Here is a 24,029-nt window from a genome sequence, read left to right as displayed (position 1 = left end):
ATTTGTTTATCTCTAGTTTCAGCTCTTAGTCTGTGATATACGTACACATACCTTGTGAGTATCTCAGCATTGAGGATTTGTTCCTTAACAGACAGACCTCCATAACTTCCCTAGAGCATTTACTGCTTTATAATGTATCCTTTTCCTTTCCAAACTATGAACCCTCTGAGAGCAGTCTAGATCACTTTTTTTAATCCCCAAAGAGCCCAATTCCTGGCACATAGTAGATGATCAAAATCTTTAGCTGAACAAATAAATAATAAAGTGAAGGAGCTGAAGGAGGACCTGTGTGAAGACAATGCCATAATCCCTCATCAGGAAATGGTCTCACTGGACCTTCACTTCATCCCAGAGAACCACCATCTACAATGTGAACTGAAGTGAGTCCCCCTTGGATAGGAACTCTACTCTAAAGCTGTTACCATCATCTTGAATCTAGTACTTCTGTTTCTACCCCATCTCCTTAATTCACTTTTTCTATCTACCCTTCTCTGCTGGGGTGGGGTTTCCAACCTAGCATTTTCATGACAGGGTGAGCAGACAGAGCAGAGAGACAGAGGTTGCCCACCCATCCATCCAGCTGTTACCCAGCGTTATTTTTATCTTTTGTCATGACTTGAGAAAAATAATCAGAGCCCAATAAACTCAACAAGATATAAACATTTATCTAGCTTATCCTGTTTAACCTAGTATGTTCGGAAGTCTTCATTGTTGAAGAACATTTGTAATATTGTCATGAGCAGGATGTCCTGGCTGAGGAGGAAAAGATTGAGTGTGAGATCATTTTAAAAGGATAGACTATAAGTATCTATGGTGAGCACTTTCCCAAAGCACAATGTCATGGCCATGGCTAGAGCTATCTTAGTACCATTCCATTTTATATACATATATATATGTGTGTGTGTGTATATATATACACATATATAATCTTTTTATATATATTCCTCATATATATATATTCTTTTTAAGATTCTTTGCCATTATAGGTTATGACAAGATATTAAATATAGTTCCCAGGGCTATACAGTAGGTCCTTGTTGTTTAACTATTATATATATAGTAATGTGTATCTGTTAATCTCGAACTCCTAATTTATCCCTCCCCCACCTCTCTCCTCTTTGTTAACCATAAGTTTTTTTTCTATGTCTGTGAGTCTATTTCTGTTTCAAAGTCTTAAAGCATTATCTACTGATTCTCATGTGACTGCTGAAGGAGAAAGCTACCACTTTACAAAATGGGAAACTGAACTGTTACAAGTGTTTTCTTAGTCTGGGACAGAGATGGCAAATAAATGACTCCTTCATGGCAGATGGTTGTTAGTCAATCACAGAACTCACTTCTGTTGGGCCTGGGCATGACCCAGAATACTCTTCAATACAGCAAAGTATAGCTACACCATTTGGTGGCATGAGAAGTTACATACTTGCCATCCCTCCAGACACAGGGGCAAAAGCTAGTTGTGGCCACGGAGAGATTGTTCTGTAGATATCTTAGTAACTGAGGCATAAAAAATGTTCAGATGAGCATCCTGAAACTCAGTGAGATTGTCAGTTGACGAAGATCATGTAGCAAGGGGAAGGCAGGGCCCAGTTTGAAGATGGAATGTCTAGCCTGAAACCCTCCAGCAGTATTGGGTGGCTTTTCTTTTTACCTCGATATTGGGTTCCACCTTTCTAACAGAGAGCATCTGAGGGGGACAAGTGAAGCTAAAACCTCAATACCTTTCCTGATTATAAATCCCCCTTCTCTAACTGTCTGCCAAACTATGGTTAGATGGCCATCACTTTTTGTTCAAACTCCTTGCTATCTAGAGTCTGAAGTTCATAGTCTTATATACATATATCATTCCCCACTGTTGGCATGTGGTTTTCTCTACTTTCTGAACTATGAATCTGCAAAAGTATTTCCATCACAAAGCCTTTTATAATAAGCTCTAGGTTTTTGACTTAGAGAATACATCTGAAAAATATAAAAGACTAAAATTAAGAAGTAAACATGTGAATCAACAAATAATTTGGGAAACAGATGAAAACATAGTGAAAGTCCTAGTAGTTTTATAGAAGAAATCTTATAACCAAACATGGATTTTTACAACGATGCTAGAGAAAAAGAACAAAATGGAAAGCTTCTCACTTCGTTCTGCGAGGCTAGACAAGATTCCTGATGCCAAACTGGAGAAAGCAAAAGAAACAAGCAAACAAATAAGCAAAAACCACCACAAAACAAAAGCAAACCAAGAAGCTCCTACCACTTTCATCTTGCTCCCTTCCTGAGCACAACATGGTTTAGTACTTCAGAGCTTAGGGCAGTCACACATCTCATTCGTGGGATGAGCCTGCTTTGGGATTTGGTGGTTCACTTGGTGGGCTGTGGTGATGAAAGGGAAGGGGATCAGAGCTCAGCCAGCATCTCTGATCATCAAAGAAAATGAGTTATTGTTTTAATGTGGAGTGTTGTCTCTGCCAGAAAAATAATCCAACTGCTGATAGACAGAGTCTCTTCTTCCCAACAGGAATTAGCTCAGGACACCAAGTAAGTGTTTTCTATGTAGCAACACATGCATTTATTGACACTAGGACATCTTCAGCTTAGGAGGGCCTTGTCATTTTTAGCAAGCTGACAACCAGAGGTCATATTAGATTTTGGATTAGGAGGAAGAACACTGAACCAGGAGGAGTCAGAAAGCCAAATGGGGCCCTAACTATGTCTCTTACTAACTCTCAGAGCCTTGGGAAGCCATTTAACATCTGGGATCCCATCTCTTTATCTGTAAAAGGATGAGGTTACCTAAGGCCAGCCTGATGGAATGTTGAGAATCAAAGAGGACAATGGGAAAGGACTTTAGAATTTGTAATATGATATTAAAGAGAACTGTTTGTGGAGGGGAACCTTCAAAAATATTGTCTACTTCCATTATTTATTAAACCATCCACTAGCTTGTAACCTTGGGCATGTTACTTAAACTTTCTGGACCTCAGTTTTTCTCATCTGCTAAATAGGATTAATAATATTACCCATCTAATAAGGCTGTTGTGAAGATTGTTATTGTTTTTTAAACGCCAAGAAATATAAATATTTATTAAATAAAATAAAAATTATTGAGATGTCTCAAAACTTGTTTCGCATAATATTATGCCTTACGGGGTGATAAATAAAACAACAATGAAACAAGACTTTATGCAAATTATAGCTCATGATTTTTGGTGATTATGAACTACTTTGCCACAGGCATTTGAATCTTGTGACGGTACCCTATCCTTGGGTTTGGGGATGAAGGACTTGTAAAATCCTGTCTTGAAACACCATTCACACAGAAAAGTGGCCATAAGACAACATACCACTGGCATAAGGTCTAGGCTATAAGACGGGCTACAGAAATTTGGCCTTTATTTTATTCCTGAATGTTCACCTGGGTCAAATTTTCAGTGATCTAGGTCATTGTCATTGGACTTGTATGTTCACCAAATTGGGTGAGAGTGCTTTAGGACTCCTGTGTGCTCTAGTTCTCTGGGGTTCATCATGACATTTGTGCATAACCACGTAGAGGAGGTTTACAGTGCAGAACCCATTCAGTGTTAACCGAACGTATGCCTTCACCTTGAACCTGGATCTCATCAAACCGCCATCAAAGATCTGTGTTGTTTGGCTTTGCTGCACTTCACGTATTTTACAACTGTTGCTTTCTCACTCAAGACTTCCCACCCCCAGAAGAAATGCACACCTTCCGAAATGGTAATTTTGTGATCACGCATTCCGGATGCTGCAGAAATGAAATATGCACAAGAGATATAGAGTCATAGGCAACTTGAAACATGCCTCCAGATGTTGCCAAATATGTTCATATGCAATTGAATTTCACACTGCAAAATTAGCATCAACCAAACCATCTGTTTACAGGAATGAAGTTTTGAGCCACCCTTGTAATTTAAATACAGGAGCTTCCATCGGAGACACTTAGAATCATTGAACCCTTTTCCTTAGTGTCTTAACACTATTCCATCAAGGTTCACTAGGCCAGAGTGAAGTGTAGCCTTTAGGCCCATGGACCAGCAGTGTCTCCTCATGGGAGGCCCATGGACATGGTCAGCTGTCCTTAAGAGGGGGGGGGTGGTGCCCCTGAATGAGTAGAAGGGGAAATAATCTCACTCATAGGGCCACGGATGTTTAGATCAAAGGTGAGCACATGATCCAAGCTGGGCCAGATTCTCTGTTTGGGGACACAGTGACAGTCAGGACCTTGATTTCAGGGGACATGTAGGATTGTTTAGGGCAGTTGTTTTTCTACAAATACAGTGAAGCACATAAAGCTTCACTTTAGAAAAGGGAAAGGAAAGAGAGAAGAAAAGAGAGAAGCAGATGTATCACGAGAAGACAGATCATCTGGCAGGAGGGTGAGAAGCAGGGGGCAGTTTGAGGTTGCTTTGGTTCCTAACTGCTTTGTTGTCCCTGCTTCCTGCCCTTGAGTCTGTGAAAGATCCTTGAGTCCTTCCAGGGTAATCTCCTTCCTCCCCCTTAGCCTAGGTTGAGTGGGTTTTTTGCTATATTTAACCAAGTAACACTTGACTAGGACAAGTGGGTAGGTAAACATGGTGAGAGGAAGAACTACTGTGCCGGCTACTGTCTGGGTTCTTTATTGCAGCCTCTGACTGAGTCCTGCTCTCGCAAACCTGTCTTCTCAGATGGGCCACCTGGTGGCGAGGCAGGGATCAGCCTTTCTTTTTAGGTGTGGGGTCTGTGCTGAAGAAACCAGGTAATCATGACTCTTTCCTTCATTCATCAATTGCATAAATATTTAGAGAGCACCTTACTCATGCTAACACACTTGGAAATGCTCTGCAGATGTCTAGGGAATAAAACCATGTCTCTCCTTTCTAGGAGTTTGGGGTCAATGTGCTAAATATCTTCTTTAATCGGATCTGTGAATCAAGAGTAAATTTTATTTTCATTCTATCAATGAAAAAAATTTTTCCTTTCTATTGTATAGCAAATAGAGAGAAGCCTTAAGAAAGTTTAAAATTTAGAAATTAGATAATCATATCTTTAAAAAAGAAGATTTCTGATGTTATGGGTATAGTTTCACATACCTGTTATTTATATAGAATGTTCGGATATTTGCAAATCCAACTTAAAGTTTAATGGCAAAAAAAAAAATTCCTACAGATTAATTACACATCAAACTTTCCTTTGCCTTGGAAGTATTCAATTTCTTTCCTCAAAAAGAATTATCTAGTGTTGCTTTTGTTTTTCTGTCAAGAGCCCCCGGGAGCTGGCACAGGAGCTATGGAAACTCTGTATACTGGTGCCTCTTAACTCAGAAAACAGTGTGTTTTCTCAGACAACAGGTGCTGAGGCTCTGGGCAGAGGGAAGAGATTGACCTACTTGGATTGTACACTCTGGTAAAGCTGTTTCTTACCACTTAGAAACAGGAGAGGAAATGGAGAGGGGGGAGGAGGGGAAAAAAAGGAAGCGGCTGCAGAAGAAGAAATTAAAGCCCAGACAAAGAGTTCCATCAGAAGCTGTTTTCCTCCCCGTTCCGCACTTTGCTGAGTTCAGTGCTGAAATAGAAAAGCCCGTTATGTCTCAAGCTCTGTCTCCCCCTGGTGACCGCTCTTAACTATCTCCAGATTCCTGCAAAGGCTGTGGCCATCCCTATTTTTCTGAGAAGCTGAACCTCCATTGATTAAAATGCTCACACTTTCCCTTCGAAGACTCAGATGGGAACTTCAGCTGCGGCAGCCGTGGAACACCCTTAATGAATGGCATACACCTCGGGTTGAATGTCAGCTCCATGCTCTACTGTGAAGCATCCCGTGCATCACTGAAACTGTGCCTGTTTCCTTGTCTGTACCATGAGGGTGAGAGCTGCACGAACCAGAGGTCCTTATGAGGAGTGGATGAGACACTCCCCATCAGCACTTGCACTGTGCCTGGCACAGAGACCATATATGCTGCTGCAGTTCTGGTCAGAGGACACTGGACCGGGACTAATGAGGGAGATGGCTTTCCCGACAAGCCAAAGGCATCTGCAAAGGAGACATTAGCTATGAAAGGATGAGGGTGTGTATATTAGGAGTCAGTTTCCTTGTAAGAATTCACAGCACGTATTTTAAAGTCAGATCCTGGGTGGCACAAAGCATACAAAAAACATATAAAAAAATTCCCCAGATCTTAGTCACTAGAAGAATTTAGAAATTTTGGACTCTGACTCTTTGGGTCAAATCCTGATTCCATCACTTTTCAGTTTGTTTGACTTTGGGCAAATTATTTGACTTTTCTGAGTCTTAGTCTCCTCCTCTGTAAAAAAGGAGTTAGATCACTCTCCTCTGCAACTGTGTTCTTGGGACTATTAAATGAGACCATCAGCAGGAAGCAGCTAGTAAATGCTTATGCAGAGGAAGCCCTCAGTCTATGTTACATATTATCAATTCCAGTCCAAGCTGAACTTTTCACCCTCAGAGGAAGATTGAGCCCAGCATCGAGGGAGAAAGCTTGCTAACTGTAGAGTAATCTCAGAAGCAATGGGGATTAGCAGAAAGCAAGCCCGCTTTCCTTACAAAAACGTGGTTTTCAGAATTAGCTGCATATTGGAATTGCTTGGGGAGCTTTAAAAAATGTCAAAACCTGGGCTCCACCCTTTGAGGTCCTGATGTAATGGACCTGGGGTGTGGCTTGATACTGAGGTTTATAGAAGCTCCCCAGATGATGGCAGTGTGCAGCCAAGGCTGGGAGCCACTGCCTTAAGAGCATCTCTACACACCTGCATGATGTTGGATTTTTCTTTTTCTTTCCTTTTTTTTTTTTTTTGCACCTCTAAGGTGTACAAGCTAAAAAGCAATTTAAGAACCAATAATGTCTGAAATCAGAGCAGCTTGACTGAATTTCAAGGATCAGGAAAACAATGGGAAAGGACTTTTAAGTCCCACCAAGTGTTTTTGTCAATGGTGATGCTCATCAGGACCCTAAACCAGCCTCCATTCTCAATGAAATCCCCTTCGCTTACAAAAAGGGCAGAAGTTCCCTGCCATCCCTCAGAGATCCAAAACCTGGGGTCAGTTGTACACACATGTACACACTTGAACCCAAGTCAACAGCCAACATCAAGGGAAGCTTTAAAAGGGAGGAGTCTTTGTGAAATATATGAAGCAACTCATAGGGAAGAGGTGGGGTGGGGGTCACTGGGAAGAATCTGCCTCTTTATTTGTGGCAAAGGACTTTAGTGGGAAGCCACTTGTGTTCTGTTTGTTCAAGGCCCAGAGCCCATCTGGGGATAAAAGGGTCAGGCAGTGTCCATTGGCTAGACCTTGGGGATGAGCATCTCCGGGGAGCGGGGGTTTGGGGATGGTGAGGGGAGTACAGCAAGCAAGGGCTCCCTTGCCAACTGTGGAGGTGCAGGCACACAGAGACGTCATCCTAACAGGAGAGAGGGAGAACGTATCTAGCGAGTCTAGGGACAGCAGTTAGCAATTAGATGGAGGGAAGCTTTTGACTATAACCTGCAGTGTCACTTGTCTCATGTTTTAGTCCAGAGCATGGACTCTGGAGCCAGATGACCCGAGTTTGAATCCCAGCTTTGCCACTTACTATGTGACTTTGTGACTCAAACGGTCAATGCCTCAGTTTTCCCATCTGTAAAACGGCAATAACAGATAACGCTCACTTCACAGAGTTGTTGAGAGGCTTAAAAACAGTAATCAATGTCAAAGGCTTTGAATTAGTGTTTGAGACTCACTGAGGAACATATTCAGTGTTAATATTTTCATTATTTCTGATCCAGTTCTGAAGAGACATTTTTAGGTCTCAAAAAAGTGAAATTTAATTAAAACAAAAGTGGCTAGAATCAAAAGGGGTTGTACAAAAAAATGAAGAGAGTGATCTTTGGTTTGGGAGAGTTCTTATACTCCTGCAGTGGGGACTCTTCCTTTAATTTCAGCAGTAGAAATGTTGGAAGGATGCTGTGGCTGAGATCAAGCTAGGAAAAGAATGCCAAGTCAGGCCAAAGCCAGCTGGTGTCCTCCTAAGTGACAGCAGGGGGAAAAATGCCTGCAGAGTTGCAAGCTTTCTGCCTCAGAGGAGAGCTTTATGTGCCATAAGGTGAACGCCTCAGCCACCCTGGGTTCCAGGGATAGGAATTAACTTCTAGTAATTTTGTTGTAGGGGTGACTAAAAATGACTATCTCCATTGTTAGGTCTTGTAACTCCTTTTTCCACTTAGATGGACCTGACTTACTGACCAGCTTGTCTCCAGATGGTCCCTGAAGTATGAGACCCATTAAACCTGGAGGCTGAGAGATTGCTCCCATTATACAATCTTCGGGGGCAATTCTGCTACAGAGATTCTCAAGGGCAACTCCAGAGATCTTGAGAACTTTTGGATCATAGATAAGATAAAACCCCTAAGGAGAGACCCAGGCCCTCATCATTTACTGTGACAAACCCACAGACTCTATGGCTTTTCCTTACATTGTTCTGGGGGTGGGGTGGGGATGGGAGTGGTGGTGGGGAGGTCCCTGTTGCTCACCAGAGTCAGGACAGTAGACATTTGGTCAAAGATGCCAGAGTAACCGATTCCTGGTCCACTTGGCCAAGATTTAAGAGTTAATAAACTCCTCAAACAACTTCAGTCCAGAGAAAAGCCCAGCAATGGTAAGAATCAGATTCAAAAGGTAGCATGATAAAAGAAAAAGCTATTTCAGGGTCTGTGTTAATGAGGACATCACACGAAGTTTTCTCAGAAAAGGTTTTCCCAGAGGCTTTATAGGTTTTTTAAATTAATCAACATTTTACATTCAGCATCCCACGGATTTCACATCTGCCACTGATTTTCTTATTAATTGGAAAAGCTGTTGGTGGAGGAACTGTTATATGTTTGCACTGTCCAAATTAGGGCACAATTAGAAGGCAGGGTATATACTAAAGTGCGGCAAGGCTGATAAGACAGTGCTTACAGCAACAGAAGAATCTTCCTTCTCATAGATGCTTGAGCTCATTTCTACCAGAGTCCTATGTGAGTGTAGGTACAAATCCCTTTGGACAGTTGGCTGGTCGTTGTTTGAAACCATACAGTCTTCAGAGAGGAGACTTGCCCTCTGAAGTCTTTTAGCTTCAAAATCCCATGGAGAATATTGCAGCCATGCAATACCTGTTCTCAGGTGTAATCAGGTGAGACCTCGTACCATTCCCATTACTATCTAATAGTACTTTGGAATGCTTCTAGATATGCATCTTAAGGGGTCTCTTCTCTCTGTGGACCCTCCAGCCTGGCAGGGGCCAAACAGGTCCAGGCTATCGTGGAGACCAAGGCAGGGGCCAAGCTGACTGTCATATGACCCCAGTGTAGTTCCTGCCATGATTGCTCAGCCATTTTGTCTTTATGATCTTACTTAGGCACTGAAGACAGTCTGCTGATTCAATTTAGAACAAATAAAGAGTATGAGCTGTTTGGCTAACACATAGTAGTTCGTCCTAGAAGGTAACAAGGGAGAAAGAAAGTAACAGAAAGTTTCTGTCCACAGAAAGTAACAGAAAGTTTCTGTCCACAGAAAGTAACTATCTTACTGAAGAAATAAAGCAGATACTGAAAGCCAATACAAGATAGGATAGGAGTAGTTGGTCAAAATGAGGCCACTGTGAGGTTTCTGAAGCCAGAGCCCCTGCCTCTGCCTTCGAAGATAGCAGTGACACTGATGAGAACTTGTAGACCTTGAAGAAAGGTGGAACTCCTGTGGGATCCCTGCTTCCATGTGGTTCTGGTCCCTTTATAGAAGGAAATCGCCATGGCATAGACATGTCACAGTCATGACATGTGGGTCCCAGATGATACCAGCATGTTGTTAAATACAGTAATTGCCATTGCCCCCTCTTGGGGAATCCCTGTCCACTGTCAACCAAAGCAACCTATAGCCATCTGCAATCTCCGTAGCAACACCCTGATCCTCTAAGCCTGTGGACCTTTCCTCCAGCTTCATGGCTTTGACCACATTCACAAGCAGATTCTTTGCTCCAATGACCTCTGCCTGCTTACCCACATTGAGTGGGTTTGTACAGTGTCACATACACCTGGCCATTCTTTAGGCCAGGCGTATTCAAAGTCCACCAGGACTAGAGACAAGTGATTGTGGAGACACTGGCAAACCACAGGGCACAGGCTCCTTCTATAGAAAGAAGCCACCACTCAGCTCCAACCACATGGAAATGTGGATTGAGCATTGCCAGACCTTTCTGATTTCTCAAGAGAAATTGGAACACTGGATTTATACAGGAAATTTGCCAATTTTGGAAATGTTCACAACAAATTCAAAACTTTCAAAAACCGCAAGTCAAACAAAAGAACACACACACAAAACTCATACTGTATTCATTCTCCGTGTGGCCCAGATGGAATCTGCCTTGGGCTGATGATCCCAGTCTCAACAGACACAAACAGAAAGTACAGAATTTAGACATGGGTGATTTTGACGTAAGCTGGGAGAATCATGAGAGAAGAAGGACCATGATAATCTTGTTGCTTTGTACATGATCTCTGGTGTTCTGTTTTGTTTTTTTAAAGAAAACATAGGGTTCTTTGGTTTTTTTTTACTTTATATATTTATTTATTTTTGGCTGCATTGGGTCTTTGTTGCTGTGCTCGGGCTTTCTCTAATTGTGGCAAGCGGGGGCTACTCTTCATTGCGGTGAGCGGGGACTACTCTTCATTGCGGTGAGCGGGCTTCTCATTGCACTGGCTTCTCTTGTTGTGGAGCACGGGCCCTAGGTGCACAGGCTTCAATAGTTGTGGCACGTGGGCTCAGTAGTTGTGGCTCGCGGGCCCTAGAGCATAGGCTCAGTAGTTGTGGTGCATAGGCTTAGTTGCTCTGTGGCACGTGGGATCTTCCTGGACCAGGGCTCGAACCCGTGGCCCCTGCATTGGCAGGTGGATTCTTAACCGCTGTGCCACCAGGGAAGTCCCTGGTGTTCTGTTTATTATTCACTTTGCCCATTCTTAAGTTGGGGATTTTTTGAAAATTATGAAATATTTTTAATTTTGAAAATATTCCGTTAATATAGTGCCTTATTAAGTCTCTGTTCCTAGAAAGCTGTTCCTGGCAGTTCATGCATGTTACTTTATGCTGTAATATGTTGGGACAGAGGTAAACAAATCCATGAGGCAAAGCATAATTTTTAAAACTCAGGAATTTTAGCACATATCATTTAAAAACTCTGCTAGAGTGACAACTGCTAAAAGAACATTTACTCTCGGAAGACGTATCTGTAGCTGACTGTTGCCTTAAGGAACTGGAAATGCCTCATTTTTACCAAGATTTTGTATATGAAATAAGATTACATTGACATTCCAAAGGTAGTTATGAAATGTTCTTTTATACAACGATGAAGTCATGCTTCTATAATAACCTCCATCTTTCTTTTTGTATAATATTTTTAAGGGACAAAGCCTGCTTTAAAATTTTTATAACGGTCATAATTACATACTAGACAAAGGGATTCATTTTCTGTGGTATATTTTAAATTTTATTTTTCACTAAAAACAATTTATACAGAGTAAAATTCACCCTGTTTTGTGTACAGCTCTATGAGTTTTGATAAACACACATAGCTATGTAACCTCTGGTGCCATTTTGATGTCATAAGTCAAATATAAAGACAGTCTCACATACAGATGGCCAACAGGCACATGAAAAGATGCTCAACATCATTAATTATTAGAGAAATGCAAATCGAAAATACGAGATACCACCTCACACCAGACAGAACGGCCATCACTAAAATGTCTACAAATAACAAATGCTGGAGAGGATGTGGAGAAAAGGGAACCCTCCTACACTGCTGGTGGGAATGTAAGCTGGTGTAGCCCCTATGGAAAATAGTATGGAGGGTCCTCAAGAAAACTAAAAATAGAGTTGCCATATGATCCAGCAATCCCACTCTTGGGCATATATCCAGATAAAACTATAATTCAAAAAGATACATGCACCCCTATGTTCACATCAGCACTATTCATGATAGCCAAGACATGGAAGCAACCTAAATGTCCATCGACAGATGAACGAATAAAGATGATGTGGTTCGTATATACAATGGAATACAAATCAGCCATAAAAAAGAATGAAATTTTGCCATTTGCAGCAACATGGATGGGCCTAGAGATTGTCATACTGAGTGGAGTAAGTCAAAAAAAGAAAGACAAATACCATATAGTATCACCTATATGTGGAATCTAAAATATGACACAAATGAACCTATCTACAAAACAGAAGCAGATTCACAGACAAAGAGAACAGACTTGCGGCTGCCAAGGTTGGGGGTGGTAGGGGAGGGCTGGAGTGGGAGTTTCGGGTTAGCAGATGCAAACTATTGCGTATAGAATGGATAAACAAGGTCCTACTGTATAGCAGAGGGAACTATATTCAATACCCTGTGATAAACCATAATGAAAAAGAATATAAAAAAGAATGTATACATCTGTATGACCGAATCACTTTGCTATACAGCAGAAATTAACACAACATTGTAAATCAACTATACTTCAAAAAAAAAGACAGTCTCAAACCTTGATTCATTAATTGATTCAATTAATTCTTTTCTCTCATACAATCAGTTAGCTCCTCAAATGGACCAGGCATTGAGAATATAAAGAAGCACAGGCATGGCCACGGCTTTCTGTTTTTAGATGAGCCAGATATCTAAAAGGGACAATGCAGTAAATAAAATAAACTGCTGTAAAGGATATCTATGCAGATAGCATCTCATTTATTCACTTAACTAATAGAATCTGATCCACCAGAATGTAACTGTGGGCAGGAGAGTCCGGAGCAAGCTCAGACGCCAGCCAGGGAGTGACTAGATACAGAGAGGCAAGTGCCGTGCTAGGGAAGGGCGGAGATCTGTGGGAAGAGCCTGGGGTCTGGACAGAGCTACATCTCATGCCGGGAGCAGAGGGTAGGGTGTGCTGGGGAAGGCATAAAGGCTCTTACTGAATTCCTTGTGCAATTCATCCAGCACAGCCCAGTTCTGGTGGGGTTGAGGAAATCTTCACTGAGAGGTATAGACATTGCTTAGTAGATTGATTTATGACTGGTTAATATGTGTGAGAAAATGTGTGAGAGCGCATTTCCACTAAACTACAATCCAAGAAAGCTTCTGTTTTTCATGCTCCAATCTGGCATAGAAAAGTGGCTGTCTTGCCGACAGGGAGCCCACGATCCATGCCCTGGCAGAGTCCGGAAAGCCATTTATTAGTAGGGGGAGGACAGAGAAGAGACCTGGGTGTCTGGTACCAGCCACCCTGCCCAGCCGCCTGCTGGCCCAGCTCCAGGTGCTGATAGCCTGAGACTCTGGGCCCGTGATGAAGCAGACACTGGCAGGGTTCACTCCCAGCCAGCCATGGGGTGCTGAGATAAGAGGGCCTAATGGGCTGCCTTGGTTACTCTAACAATCTCAAGGCAGGCAGACAAAGGTCAGAAGGCAGCCAGGGTTAAAGGTTCCCTGGACTGGAGTGCTTGTTTTTGTCCAGAGCCATTGGCAGGGTCTTTGGTATCTTCCACCATGCTGGGTAGTGTTCATCAGCTGACAAAGGGGACAGTTACTTTAAATGACGGGAAGTTTATTGGCTCGGATTCTGTTGCCTGCTCACTCCCCATCTCTCCATTACGCATGAGTGGAAATCTCCACCCCAAGCCTATGACTTGCCTTCATCCTCTTTTGCCCCCAGCCACAGCTTTGCAATTTCATCTGTGTTGCCCTGTATATCTAGATGCTGGATGCTTTGCAAAGCATGAAGTCAGCCTTAGAGTCAGCCTCGGCACTCTTGACATTTGGGGCTGGGTAATTCTGCGTGAGGGCTGTCCTGTGCGTTACAGGAGGTTTAGCAGCGTCCCTGACCTCTACCCACTGGATGACAGTAGCACTCCCTCTAGTTATAGCAACCAAAAATGACTCCAGATCATCAAATTATTATCAAATGTGTCCCTAGGGGGCAAAATTGCCCCTTGTTGAGAAACACTCAGACCCAGGTTATAATCCCAGCTCTGCCACTTGTTAAGTTTCTTCGCCTCTCTGAATCCCAGTATCCTTGTCCATAAAATATTTTCTATGGTTGTTATAATAACTGGAAAACTCTAAGGTTGATTAATTCCTGGCATGCGGAATATCTTCCAAAGGCAGCTATTATTACCATTTCAGTACTCTATGAATTTTCCTAATTTTATTTTGTTGTAATTCCAGATTTCTGGTGACCAAAGTGTTCAAGAAGAACTGTGGAACTGACAGAAATTTCCTTGGCTCTGTCCCTGGCCGTGTAAAGAAGCCTGGCTTGGATTGCATCACCTAAAAGTATAGTTTGGGGTCTCTCTCTGGGAAAGCTGCTGTTTTCAACATTCCTGTAGAATGTTATCAGCAGCCCTGTGAGTATAAAGAGACTTTGGCCTTGTTACTGCTGGCTCTAGGATTTGAACTGCCTCCTTCACTTCCCATTATGAGCATATAGGTCACTGATGGTTCCTGAAGCCAAGGTCTGAATCCCCAGCCTTTGGGATTCAGGGCTTAGGACAGACGCAAACTGATTTAGTAGTAGCATTTGTAAAGGGTTTGTGAAGAGGGAACTATTTCTTGGAATAAGTTATAATTTTGGGAAAATGACCATTTAGCATTGCTGATCAGGGTTTAAGGAATGTTCCCCCTTTCCCTCCACCACTCCGTCCCATATTCTCTTCTCTCTCATTCTGAGATTATGAACATTTTTATACAATTACATTGAAAAGCATTCTTCAAGAAATTAATGTTCTTCTCTTGGCTGATTTATAAGAAAAGGAAAAGGGGAAGAGGCATAGAAAGAGGAGACCTATTTTGTGGTTCATCGAAAGTATGAGGTAACATGTGAGAAATTCTCCTCCCTCTTCTCTCTCTTCCCACCCACCCTTGTCCTTTCTATAAACACCTTTTTATTTGCTCTATGACAGGCCATGCATAATGATATGTACAGACCTAGGACATAATAACTGAACTAAGAATAGCGAAATCAATTACTCAATTACATTGGAGTGAGCCACATGTCAACCATAAGTGTACACTTCAGTTGCACACAGATTTTGGTTAAAGTTTTATTTCTTTGGAAGAATATGAGTGTGAGGTACCCAGGACCCAAACAGGAATAAGACAATCTGGGTACCCAAGAAGTAGAGAAACTAATTGGGAGAGAATAAATAATAGAGTTACTGATAAGATTAAATTAGAAAATTGACTGAAAAGAGATTAGAACAGTGATCACACAGAGTAAGTGGTTAATAGATTTTAGGAGAAGGAGAAGAGGAAGCAGAGGGGGAAGGAAGGAAGGGAGGGAGGAAGGAAGCAAGGATCCTATACATTAGTATACATTAAATGACAAATGAGGGGCACAGGTAATTCTTTAGGAATTTAGAGAAAACTCCAGGTCATGGGTTATTCAAAGAAAGCTCCTTGAGGCAAAAATGGAGAGACATACGAAATGTCAAGTAGTGAGTTGAAACAGAGGTCTCAGTTTAGCCAACAACTTAAATATTTCTAAGAGATAAACCCTCATCAGGAAATATTCTACTAAACATGAATTCTTTTGATTTGCTACAATTCTCTTCTGAGCTCCTTGAACTATCAAGCTAATGAAGGACAATAAAAACCACTGCCTCTTAGTGTCTTAAACTGTGTATTTTTAGAACACAGGCATAAGATTTGCCTACGTAGTGAGTATTCCATGTCTGATGGAAAGACCAAGGCATGTGCAGGAAAGGGGCACAGCTATCTTTCCTAAAGGCAATCAAAAAGAGCTGAGACATGCCCTTATTTACCCACCCTAAGCTGGTGGCCATGAATTTCTCTCGTGTAGGGTTGTAAGTTCTTTAAGTCACTACCTGCTGCGTAAGTAGTAGCTCCTTATATTGTTCCTAAGTTTACCTCGTTTGGACTCTCAGATTCATATCTGAATCCCTAAACATTCCAGTTCCCATATAAAGAAAAATATCTCCAAGTCTTTCATTTCCCTATGGGCTGGAATGGTTGCTTCTTGCCCAAATATGTTTTTAGAATCAACTGGGATCAAGTCTTCATTTCTATTTAGGGCAAGAGGAAGGAGGATGTTCCTAGACCTTGGCACATTTGAGAAAATGAGATGACAGTAAGCCTGGACCCAGCAATATGAGGCCCTGTGTGGGGTCAGTAATTTGGAATTCCTTCAACTGATATATTCTTCGTGTATTTATTTGACCTTTACTTAGAAGGGTGAGGAAATATTGATTTTTTTAAATTAATAAAAGTTGTATACCTTTCTTTAGTGCTCAAAATTAAGACCTGATTATATGCGAAGTATGTAAAATTACTTATTTTCTTTTTAATTGTTTGTAATTGCCTTGGAATTTCCCTTTTCTGGACTAATTTCTTGGGAAGCATGTTATCTAAACTTTAAATAATAAAATAATCACGTATTCTCAGTAAACAGCTCTCTGGTGCAGTTGTGATGGGCATATAGCCCTTTGGGAGGAGTGGTATTTATAGTTCTGCTTGAGAAGTTGTGTACTTTGTGGGAAGCAGGACCTATTTATATTTTACCAACGTGATCTCGGATCTAGACAGCAAACCAAATTAATAAGTGCCACGTTTTCAACGTCTTCTGCCCAGTTGGCCTGGCACTGGACCCAGCTCTGGATGACCAACTGGGCCGGACTCTGGAGGTCCCAGTGTCAGTTACTCTGGGCTCCTCTCTGGCCATTCCTTGAGGGCTCACTATTTGGGAATTGCTCACAAGTGACTGGCCCCTCCCAATGATAGATAATTCCATTGTGACCCTATCACATCTTCCATGGTTTTAAAAATTCAAGTTACTTCTCTCATCGTGTACTTTTCCCTTCAAATTGTATTAGTCATCCTATTCATTTTGGAGATTACTCATCCTGCCCACAATCTGCTTTTACTGTGGTGGTCTACTTTATAATATTTGATACTGGGACAATAGGATGTAATAAAGACAGTCTTTGACTTCAGAAACTTAGGGTGATTCTAAGTGACCTTTAAAACCTTCTGTGGAGTCTGGTGGGGGCAGGACAAATTATACCTCTGCCCTTGGAAAAATCACTTAAATTGCTCCTACATTCCATTCAAGGCCTTATAACTCTACATGATTTGTCCCCTGTTTATCTTTGACCTCTTGTCCCATCACTCTGCCTCATTCACTCTATGTTAACCAAAGGGGTTTTCTTTCCATTCCTTAAAAATGGCAAGCTCATTTTCAACTCAGAGTTTTCTTTTTTCTTTTTTGGTCTGGAACACTGTTCCCAGATTTCTACCTTGTTCATTCTCTTACTTCATTTAGATGTCTATTTAGCTATCATCACCTCAGAGAAGCCTTTCCTAACCACTCTGTCTAAGCAAGTCACCAGCCTCACACTCATTCACTCATTCCAATGTCTTACTCATTCCAATGTCTTACTGGTCTTCTAGGACCTGAAATATCATCTTGACTTTTTCTTCTTTCATTATCACTATTTGATGTTATAGTATATATTTATTTTTGTTGACTGTCTTCTCTTCTAGAATATAATCTCACCTGGGGCAGGATTTTTTATCTGTTTTACCTACTACTGTGTCTCTAGTATTATATCTCTAGAAGCCAAAAGAGGTAAAGTTAGGAACAATGTAAGGAATTAATATAAAGAATATAGTAGGTAGTTACCTAAAGAACTTACAACCTCACAATGAGAAAAATTTATGGCCACCAGCTTAGAGTAGGTAAACAAAGGAGACTGTGGTATTTCAGGGGGGGTTTCTGGCTCTTTCTGATTCCTGGCTTACAGTAGGTGCTTAACAATATTTTCACATAAATGATTAAATACTTCAAATTAAGAGTTGGAACTAGATAATTTCTAATGTCTTCTCTAATTCTAAAATTTTATGTGTCTTTAAAATCTTAGAAGTGTCATCAATTTAGTGAAATAGGATGTCTTTGGAATTCCTATGAGATCCTAGACTAGAGGAATTCCATCCATTTCATATTAACAAGAGAGAATGCTTAGGGAAGTAATAAGCTTGTGTCTCTTATTTTCTTTTCCGGGAAGACATAAAAAAAGAGTCAGGAAGACATAAAAAAGAGAGTGTTTTAATAGTGGAAACTGGGCTAAAACATAGAAGGTGTGCTCTATACTCTTCAAAGTGCCCGTGTTGGCAAACACGTAGAGAAGTTTGAGAGTTAACAGCTGTCACCAGGGCCCCAGGCAGAGTTGCAGAGAAGGTCAGGCTTGTGTTCTGCATTCCAACCCACCTTTTTCTTTCTGAGTCTACTTTTCGCCCCATTTATTGTACTCTAGCTATTGAATTTCCTTGTGCTGCATTTGCCTTCTAAATCTTTCCCCTCCCTGACTGCTCTACTGCTCTGCACAGAGATTTATTTTGTTTCTTTCTCACCTAGCTATAGTTCCAATCCCCTGATTGTCACGGTAGCCCAATTGATTAAAAACATTTATATTAAAGGGTCAATTGGACCTAAAGAAAATTTGCAGTTTGAAAAAATGGTCCAATGTCTTACTGGTCTTCTAGGACCTGAAATTCATGGAATTAGGATTGCAATCTGATATACATGCGTAAACACACACACACACACACACACACACACACACACACACACACAAAAACATCCTATTCCGCTGTTAAAGTTACCCTGCAGGCTGGGCGACAACAAACAAAGGCTCGCCTTGGTAGAAAGCCTAAGTGAGCAGTCATGGCTGTCTACATGCTAAGAGTAGAATATGCATGCTCATGTGTATCCTGATATTCCTGGGTTTGAAGGTATAATCTTTGACATTTTTCTAATCAGACCAAACTAGCAAATAATTGTTTTCAGAAAAGAGGATTTCTTAACCATTGCAATTTTTATGGTCTTATGGAACAGACTACAGAAAAATGTACTCTGTGATTTAACAAAATAATTTAGTAACAATCCCTTAGAAGTCATCCTGACATGAAGCCAGAGCAGAGACCCTCATTCTCTCTTTGCCATTAAAGGATTTTATCCCTAATCCTGGATCCCATGGACAAGTGGTGATGATGAGTAGGACATATTTCAGCATCTATGTAACCTTTCCTGGAGAGTTTTGAGATGACCGAGGGGAGAGGGCCTACAATAAGACTGGGCTTTTAATTTGTCTCAGGGCCCTCGTAATTTGGTGTATAAATGATGAAAGTGACATCACTTTTTCTCTCAAGATGCTTACATTTGAAAAAGGCAGTTATTTAAAAAGTGAGGCCAGTGTCCAGTGGCAGCCCTGGACATGAGTGGGAATTGAGTTTCAGTACAGAGCCCTGTAGCAGTGACTCAAAATCTAGTGCAGTTGGGGTGTGAGCAGTGAACACAGGACAAAGCACTATGGCATTTCCCTTGGATTTAAAGTAAACCTAAGATCAGAATTTCTAGGGAAAAGGCCCAGAAATCTACATTTTTAATGAACACCCCAGGTGACTGTGATGCACAGTCAGATCTAAGATTACTTCCTGTAAGCACCTCTTCTAGTGGAGCAGACAAAGGCTGGGGAATATGTGTACTGATTCCTAGAATCATAGGGAGTATGATCCCTAGAAAATAGGGAAAGGCTCTGCATGAGTTTGCAGCAGGGGATTATAGTACACAAGAGGTCTTGCATAGCTGTGGGGCAGAAGTGGGACCGTCTTTAGAAAATGTTTTTTAAAAATCAGCTTATTGAATTTATTGAGGTGTAATTTACATGCAATAAAATACATAAATTTTACTATACAGTTTGGTGAGTTTTGAAAAAAATATTTATATTCATCTGTATAACAACTACCCTAATGATGCTCTGGAACAGTTCCAACACACGTAAAATTTCCTACATGCTACTATGCAGTCAATCCCCTTACCAAGTGGATCCGCACTCCAGGCAACCACTATTCTTGCTTGCATCAGTTTAGATTAGTTTTGCCTGTTCTTGAAATCTGTATATATTCACAGTATATATTCTTTTGTGTCAGGCTCTTTTTCCTTAGCATAATGTTTTTGAAATTAAACTATGTTGCATCCATGAGTAATTTGTTCCTTTCTATATCTGAGTAGTATTCCATTGTATGAGTGTGGATGGACATGTGGGAATTTTCCAGTTTTGTGCTATTATGAATAAAGTTTCTATAAATATTTTATATGCTTTTTCCAGCTTTTTGAGGACACATGTTTTCACTTCTCTTGAGTAAATACCTAACAGTAGAACTGCTGGATCATGCAATTGGTACATGTTTAACATTGTAAGAAATTGTAAGAAATTTTGTAAGAAATTGTAAGAAATTTTCTGTACCTTTTTGCATTCCCACCAGCAGTGTAAGAGAGGTTCAGATGCTTGACGTTCTTGACAACACTTGGTATTGTCATCCTTTTTAATTTTAGCCTTTCTAGTGACTATACGGTATCTCGTTTTGTTGTAATTTGTACTTCCCTAATGACTAATGGTGTTGAGGATGTATTTTCAAGTGTCTGCCATGTGTATATCTTCTCTTGTGAAATACTGGTTCAAACATTTTGCCTATTTATTTTTGGGGTTGTTTGCCTTCTTATAGTTGAGTAGAGTCCTTTATATATTCAGGATATAAATTCCTTGTCAGAAATACCTGCTGTGAATATTTTATGCTGTCTGTGGCTTGCCTTTTATTTTCTTAATGTTATCTTTATTAAGAGAAAAAGATTTTTGCTTAAATCTAAGTTATCTTTTTTCCTTTTAGTGTTTGGGAATTTTGTGTCCTAACTACAAAAATTTTTGCTTACAATCCAAGGTCACAAATATTTTTATCATAAGCTTTATTCTAGAAGTTTCATATATTAGACTTTTACATATAGGTCTATGATCCATCATGAATTAACTTTTATTATGATCTAGCAAATTTCTTTTATCCACAGTTTTAGTCTGGATTCTCCAGAGAAATAGAACAAACAGGATATCTATACCTTTATCTATATCTCTATCTAAATCTATATATCTAGATCTAGATTTATTTTAAGAAATGGCTCATGTGATTGTGGAGGCTTGGTGAGTTAAAAATCTGATGGGGGAGGCTGGCAGGCTGGAGACTCAGAGAAGAGTTGCAGTTCAAGTCCAAAGACTGCTGGCTGAATTCTTCTTGCTCAGGGGAGGTCAGTCTTCATTCTATTAAGGCCTTCAACTGATTGGATGAGGCCCACCTACATTATGGAGGGCAATGTGCTTCACTAAAATTCCATGGATTTAAATCCTATTCTCATGCAAAAAACACCCTCACAGAAACATCTAGAATAATGTTTGACCACATACCTGGGTACCATGGCCCAGCCAAGTTAACACATAAAAATAACCATTACATCCACACAGATATCCAGTTGTTTTAGGGCCACTTGTTGAAAATACTATTCTTTTCCCACTGAATTACTTTGGGAAATTTGTCAAAAATCAATTGGCCATATATGTGTGGGGGTCTATTTTTGGACTCTATTCTGCTCCATTGATCCATAAATCTATCCTTAAACTAATACAACTGTCTTGATTTCTGTAGTTTTGCAGCAAATCATGCACTCAAGAGATGTAAATCTTCCAATTATTTTCCTCTTTTTAAAAATTATTTTGGCTTTTTTAGATCCTTTGCACTTCTATATACATTTTCAAATCAGCATGCTACTGTCTTAAAAAATAAAATCCTGTCAGGAATTTGACTGGGATTGTATTGAAGCTACAGGGGAATTTGGGACAAGTGACATCTTAACAATATTGAATTTTTCAATCCATAAAAATGGTTTACTTCTCTGTTTTTTAGGCCTTCTATTTCTCTGAGTAATAACATAAGAAAATGGAATTATACTTTATTTGCATACATTACCTGCTTTTTAACAAAAATATCAAGAACATCTTTCTATTAAATAATTTCTGCAGCATTATTTTTTAAATTGATTTTTTAAATTAAATTAATTTATTTTTGGCTGTGTTGGGTCTTTGCTGCTGCGAATGGGCTTTCTCTAGTTGTGGTGAGCGGGGGTTACTCTTTGTTGCGGTGCACGGGCTTCTCATTGAGGTGGCTTCGCTTGTTGTGGAGCATGGGCTCTAGGCTCGTGGGCTTCAGTAGTTGTGGCTCATGGGCTCTAGAGCGCAGGTTCAGTAGTTGTGGTGCACAGGCTTAGTTGCTCCGCGGCATGTGGGATCTTCCCGGACAAGGTCTTGAACCCATGTCCCCTGCATTGGCAGGCAGATTCTTAACCACTGTGCTACCAGGGAAGTCCCTTAAATTACTTTTAATGTGCATAGTTTTGCACATTATGGATATATCATACAAAATTTATTTAAACCAAGCTCCTATTATTGGATAACTTGGTTGTTTCACATTTTTCATTAAAAATTGCTGTGATATTCTCATATATTAATCTTTGTGCAACTAAGAATTTTTTTCTTTGTATAATTTTCTACAAGTGGAACTGTTGGGCAAGGGTGTCCTCTTTCAAGACAGCTTCCTGTTTTCATAATGACTTCTTCTTGGGCCTAAGCCTACAGGTTTTTACATGGTTGAACCAATTTATTTGGCAAAATTGCCACTTGTTTGATTTCCTCTAAGTTTTTTTAATCTGTTGGTGGATATATTTTGCAGAAAATTCTATTAAATATTCATATTGAATCAGGCAAAGACACCAAATATTATATTTGTTGGTATATTTGTTGCTTCTTGGTTAATTTGTTTTTCAGAGTTGATGTGGTCTGTGGGCTGCATCAGCCCATATGCATGGCTATTTGGCAGTCATAGTGATGAAAAATATTAAACTGCCAACATCTAAAATCTGGGGGGTATCCCAGATAGCATATGGATTTTCAGGCTCTCTTGGAAAACTGGGAATTTGGGCCAGCATTCCTACATGATAGGAATTAGTGGGAAGGGGGTAATTACTTTAGATAGAACATCCCCTTTCCATTTTGTCATAGTTCTCACTCAGCCAGTGTCACTTGATTAGGACACAGCTTGACTCTTATAGGTGTTTGGATTCACAACCCCTGATTTGGTAGGATAGAACCTATTAGAAAACTAATGCTAGACATGTATAGGCATACCCTGCTTTACTACCCCAAACCATTGTCACATGGTGTCTGCATGCGGACATTGAAATTTCCCAGTGTCTATGACTAATATTTTGTCTCCTGCTTCCTTCTCCAAGAAATTCTAGACCTCCATCTGGTAACCTATCAGATTTATTCTTCCAAAAGGAAACTCCACTCTTCTGAGATACAGAACAGAGATTTTCTCTGTGTTTTAATAAACAAGTTTTTCTAGGTTCTTCTAGTTTCTCTAGAACTATACAAACATAATGTATCTATATAATGTCGCTCAGATTTTTTAGGTCTCAGTTTTAAGGGTATATTGAAGATACAGCTCTCACTTCTCAGTACTTTTTCACTCATGATACAATTATATTAGGATCAAATGATTAATGTGGGATGTTCTCTATTTCCATACCCTACCCAGCCAAAGAGAATTCTCTAATTACCAGATCAATTTCCCTATTCTTTTATTCCTACAAATAGGGATTCTTTTCTGCTAGGAGAGAGGTAAGGTCAATCTACATCATAAAGTGATGCAGAAAAGAGAGGGTGAGGAAAGCCAGAGAAAGGAGAATGAAGTGTTGAGAGACTTTATGGGGAATTGTGGATTGAAATTCTCTGGATTGGCAGCAAGGATGAGGGGGAGGGGTAGAAGACAAAAGGGAGTTTTAATAACTATTGTCATGGTCTTTGAATTTGGATACTCTTTACGGTTTTTAAGAAACATAAGGGTTTGAGTTCTTTTGAAATTACTTTTGGCTGTGGGAATATATTTCTTGACTGCATCCCTGCTCTGAGACCAAACTGTGTCTGCTCCAGGTTTGTAAAGGTTATACAGGCTTATGAATAGGTTTTCCTTGTTCATATCCTTCTAAAATTGTGGTATGATTGTATTAATTTGCTGTTCATGAGATGGTAAGTACTGGACACCTGTTTAAACAGATTTAAGATTGTTCCTTCTGGCCAAT

Source organism: Lagenorhynchus albirostris, chromosome 3 (genome assembly GCF_949774975.1).
Source record: "Lagenorhynchus albirostris chromosome 3, mLagAlb1.1, whole genome shotgun sequence".
Lineage (NCBI taxonomy): Eukaryota > Metazoa > Chordata > Mammalia > Artiodactyla > Delphinidae > Lagenorhynchus > Lagenorhynchus albirostris.
Note: the sequence above shows the minus strand (reverse complement) of the source record.